Source organism: Etheostoma spectabile, chromosome 8 (assembly GCF_008692095.1).
Source record: "Etheostoma spectabile isolate EspeVRDwgs_2016 chromosome 8, UIUC_Espe_1.0, whole genome shotgun sequence".
Classification (NCBI taxonomy): Eukaryota; Metazoa; Chordata; class Actinopteri; order Perciformes; family Percidae; genus Etheostoma; species Etheostoma spectabile.
The window spans coordinates 1,257,599-1,263,206 of NC_045740.1; the positions used below are offsets into that span (position 1 = coordinate 1,257,599).

Genomic DNA, 5,608 nt, shown 5'->3' on the forward strand with positions numbered 1-5,608 from the left:
TACACCCATCTACTGTCCGGAGAAGTCTGGCCAGAAGTAGTCTTCATGGAAGAGTTGCAGCCAGAAAGCCATAACTCTGACTATGTGCATTTTGTAAATTGATTAAAAAAATAAACAATCATTATTTATATTTTTGCAAGCATTCTTAGTTTATAGCCTTTTTTCACACCTGCCTAAGTCTTTTGCACAGCCTAAGACTTTTGTACAGTACTGTATGTGTGTCCGTGTTTGGGGGGAAGGCAACCTGACGATCACATGCAAACGCCACATGCAGACTATTTAGAACAGCTGGGGGACGAGTAACTAGCCAATAAATAAGCAATATCATTTAGCTGTTAAGAACCATGGACTGCTCTTTGTGTGCAGGCGCCCGGGGAGCAAGTGTGGGTGGTACGTTACTCACATAGGTTGTCTGATTAACCATGACTGCTACAAATGGTAAAACATGTTTACCATGTTAGTTTGGCATGTTTGCATTGCTTATTGTTAGCATTGCTTATTAGCACAAAGTATGGTTGAGATACGAATGGCATTAGTAAAAGTATTGAAAAGATTACTATTTTGACTTGATGATGGTGCTCAATGAAAAGTGATACCCAAAGTTTTTACAAATCATCTTCTGGGGGCACCATGGATGTCTGTACTAAAAATGTCACAAAAACCTTACCTTATGTTGGTGCTAAAATCCTTCATTTCAATTTTAGATGCACTTAAAAACTCAGAGAATGCTAGTTGGTGTACTTTGAGTTGAGAATATTTTGTGAGATTTTCTGAGAGATGTGTATCTTGTGGTGACACACTACATTTTGAACAGCATTGACACAGTTGGGGTAAAAGGATCCATAACAGATAACATGCCTGAAGCACATAAAGTGGGTTTTGCGGGGAACAGTTTTCATGACATGCCACTTTCTCAGACCCTCAAGGGCATTGTCGCTTCTTGGTGTTTTATGGTGTGACACATAAATATACAGACCAAAAATTTTTGTTTTTTGGGGCATTTTAAGCCTTCATTTTTACATGATAGCTGAAGACATGAAAGGAAAGAGAGAGAGGGGGGAGTGACACACAGTTTAGGGCCGCAGGCTGGAGTCAAACCAGCGGCCACTGCGTTGAGGAGCAAACCTCTATACATCGGCACGCGCCCCACCAGGAGAGCTACCCAGGCACACATACAGACCCATTTAAATGATATTGCCATTGATACATAAAAATAACTGTTGGCTTGTAACAGTGGCTGCTCTATCTGCAAGTAATCTAGTGTGAAGATAAATCATGTGTTGTCATTCATCAAAGTCACTTCAAAGTATGAACATTTTATTTCATGTAATAACTACAGAGACAATTGTATTCTCATTAATTATATTCTCATACATTTCATTAGTAGTTTCTTTTTTCCATCTTTTTTTTGCTCAAACAGAAACAACCCGCACTCAGTATACGGGCACAAACTCTTGCTGTGAATGTCTCTTGTCTATGTGTGTTTGGAAATTATTGAAAATGTTAAATACTTTAAAAAAAAGAATAATAAATCTGTTTACTTGGCACATCAGTTGTTTTCATTTAGCTTTTTCAAGTTGGTGTGCAAATGTTTTGCTGATTTACACACTTCTCTAAGATTACGTATATCTTAACTGCAGAACAAAAAATATCATCACAAATTCCTTCAGAGGAACACATATATGAGTTGAACAGACAGATGGAACGCCTCTTTAACTGGTTACTTAGCCACAAGCATTACTAAATAGTTGTCAGTAGTGTGGCTAACCAAGTTTTGCATGGCTTTCCAGCATTACTGTTGAGACTATTAGAAAGAAGACAGAAGAAGAGAAGTTAGAGGTTAATAAAGCGACCCAAGGCCACCATGAGGACAGCGTACCCTCTGATTAAAAGGCAGATTTTAGATTGCACTCCACAACTAAAATTCAGGAATAGTAGATTTGAAGCAAGGAATACTGGCATGTTGATGGGTCTGCAGGGTTATGTTAGAGTACGCCAAAACACAATATCTATAAAAGCATCACATTAGATAAGAAGGGGTTTAGGTTTAGGTTGTTCTGGCCATATTACAAAGCCAGTACTGCATAGTTGCTGCTGCAGCAGCAGCATCTGAGCCTAGTTTAAAGCCAGGAAAAATCCAGAATGGAAGTTTGAGAATTGTGCTCAACGCATTGAATACATATGGTGTGCAGCAACTTATGGGCTGAATCAGAAAGACAGTTGCAAAGCTCTTATTCCTGGCCCAAGAACCAAGGGGCGAGCATCGAGGAGGAATCTCAGAGGAGCTATGAGCGAGGATACATGGGAGTAGCCTTCCCGGAAAAATGTACAACTGAAAGCCGTTGCTAACTCCGCCCATACAGCTGACAAATTCACATGACGCTTCAAAGGAAACGATGTCTCATCCCTCCAAAACACATTTTCTCGTTTTCTCACTCCTCCCATGGTTTCCTCCGTCTGTCCCGTGCTTCCCAGGTTGGATGCACTCAGACACAAGGAAAGGAAGCAGGTGGAGGAGCCAGGGATGTAATTTAAGGGAAGTAAGAAGCACCTATGCATACATCACCACAGAAACTATTAAAAGACATAGATACAAAAACACCTTTACAAAGTGGGCGCAGTTATATTTAGCCTGTGGAGCTTATAGCATGCAACCTGGATGAGGCAGTTCACAGAAACTCTTAGATTAAACCAGAAAGCCAGGTTGAAGGATTTGACTCTTACATTTAAGCCCCTTGGTTTTCTCAGAGGATGAAGTGTAGTTGTGCTTCTTTAAAAACATGTCCACATTGGATCAGACGAGAGAAAAGCAAGCCGTTTGCTAATACACTGACATTCAATTCAAGGTGGCCTTTTAAAACCAGGCAGGTAAAAGTAGGGACACATTTAACACACTTTAAAGATTGCTATATAATATTTCTCCAGTCATGTGATCAGCACAGTTATCTATTAGGAAATGCATTGACATTGAAATGTTAGGGAGACACTGGTATTATCCATGTCCATGTGCAGAGACAAGTGAAGATAATAAAAGAGAAGAGAATCTCCGCTTACAATCTTCAACTCTTTTACTGAGAAGGCGAAGCAGCCCCTCCAACTGCACTTTCCTTCACGGCACTCACTGCTGTTGTCTCTTAGCAACACCAGCCAAATCGATGGAGAGGAAAAGAGAGCGACAGAGAGATGAATGGGGGGCGAGAGGACAAAAGACGAGGAAGAAGTGGGGAGAAGGGCAAATGAGTGTCAAGTGCACAAAGGAAAGGAGAAGAGAGGGTGAGTAAGGTGAGTGTCAAGCGTACAAAGGAAAGGAGAATAGAGGGTGAGTAAGGTGATGTAGATAAGATGTAGGGATGGAGAAAAGGGGAGGGGTTAAAAAAAAGCACAGCAGGAAAGGTGACTGGAGGAAGATAGGGGATAAAATAGATAGATAGGACAGGGAAGATTAGAAAGAAGGGAGGGAGAAAGAGGAAACACATTCGGAAAGAAACAAGGGAGGGATGCTTAAATGTCAAACAACCAAGTCACTGCATTTAACAAAAATGTCAAAACAATAAAGTCTATTCAGTTTCCTAAAGTCTGGGGTCCATTTACAACTTACTTGGGGTCTGATTGTCTGCATACAATAACAGTAGGGCTGTAAGGGTTGGTTTGGGGAGAATAGATCTTTAGGCTATGTCTAACTGTATCTCAACATATGATGTGCATTCCTAATTTGTATTGTATGATGGATTGTTGTACCTTCATTTGTCATGGCCTGTAAATCTGTCAACGTCCAATAAAAAAAAACGATCACGTCTCAGCTAAGAGGCTGAGACCTCTGCTGCGTTTTGACTACAACTATTTCACAAAAAGAAGATAATGCCTTTGAAAGGGGAATACTACATATTGAGGGATAGTTCACTTTTTCTGTGCACTGACTACTTTTCTTGGAAAACAATTCTACAAGAGTTTGGTTATAGGCTAACATAGGCCGACAGCTTACTCCTGGAATACGAGCTGACATCAAAGTGGAAGTCAGACATCTTTACTGTAACTTTCCCGAATCATTGGCCTAATAAAACCCAGCAAAATTAAATGTGGAACTCAAATAAGGCTTGGGTAAGATAAATGTTCACAGTTTGTCTAAGTGCCTAAACTTTGTGTTACTACTCAACTGATGCCCATGAGGACGGCAAAACATGTTTTCAGCGTTGTCAGACAGGTCAGCTACTACAATTCATCACCGGCCGGGCAGAGGGAGATGTACAGAACCGACGGCCTCCGACACCAGCAGCACGCACAGGAGGAGGAGAATGATGCCTGCTCCTCCATCATTAACGTTATAGGCTACCCCAAAGCACTTTAACCGAGCTGTTTGTTTGCCTCCAAAACACACAATGTGGCTGCATAACAATGTTCTTAAAGGCTCACCTTGCTGTGCCAGTTGTATTTCTGGGTGAAATCCCAAATCTGCGTTATTTTCAACCACCGGTCCTTTTCAGCATGGCTCGCCGCCGCCGCCGCCGCCGCTGCCGCTGCTGCTGCTGCTTATTTCAGACATCTAGCGGTTCTCGTCGTTCGTGGCATGTAGTCGCGTTGTCTGCACCTAAATGTGTTTGTGTTTCCCCCCCACTCTCTCTGGGTGGAAATGCCAAACGAGCAACGTAATTTAAACGGACCTCGCATAAAGAAAAGAAAAAAATACGCTAGCGGTTTCACCCTATAGCTGTGAAAAGGCAACGGGGAGCGTTAACGTACCAGATGCTGAAGCGGCTAAAACCTGCTAACCCGCTCGCTGAATAAGAATGGGTGATGACTGGGAAGTGTCCAATACAAGAAGAAGACCGTGGACTGTTCTCCCGGACGGCCCTCAGCGATGAGGCAGGAGCATGGGCAGAAGGAGCAAGAGGCGGCGTCGGTGGGGTCTTCCTGACAGAGACGGGGTGACGGTAAACCCCGGTGGGAACCGCTACATCTACAACTTCCTGTTGTCTTTTCACAATTAAAATATTGGATTTGGTTTAAACCTATGTCATTGGGTAAATAAAATAGACCAATTAGTTAGATACATGGAGATCATATGTCATAATATATTGACTAATGTAACACAATTCATACCCTCAAGCATAGGCCTGTGTGTGTCAGATCGGTCTCGTCTCATTCTGAGAGCAAAACCACTATTTAGGACCGTTCTGACTCCATGGCTGCCCGAACAGGCTGGAAACTCTAATTATGGGTTGGACTGACTTGGCTGAGAAACTAAGTGCTGACCCACACCAATTAAATAAACCCACTTGAACTCACATTCTCTTTGTTTATTCTGGACAGTTTACCCATCCCTGGGCTATGATGTGGTTATGACGTCCCCCTGTCTGCAGTCCTGATGCATGCAAAACATTTAGGAATTTGTAGTTTTTACAAGTAGCCTACTGTAGGTCACTGCATTATCAGGGACTGGTAAAATGGGTTGAAAAACAAAAAAACTCTTAAAATAGCATACAGAGACATCTTCACTCACAACACGATAAAAGTGATCAGGCTTTCCTCCAAATGTTGTTCTGAGAACAAAAAACAGGTTGTATGTGTGTGTGTGTGTGTGTGTGTGTGTGTGTGTGTGTGTGTGTGTGTG

The 5,608-nt window shown here is 42.1% G+C and overlaps 1 protein-coding gene across 1 annotated transcript in view; it reads right to left on the reverse strand.

The window, feature by feature from the left end:
• st3gal2 (ST3 beta-galactoside alpha-2,3-sialyltransferase 2) overlaps positions 1-4,908 on the reverse strand; it is a 58,882-nt gene extending 53,974 nt beyond the window's left edge. The window contains exon 1 of the mRNA XM_032522796.1: positions 4,411-4,908. The gene's annotated coding sequence lies outside the window, so the exon portion shown is untranslated. The remainder of the gene's footprint in view (positions 1-4,410) is intronic.
• Positions 4,909-5,608: the final 700 nt, after the last annotated feature.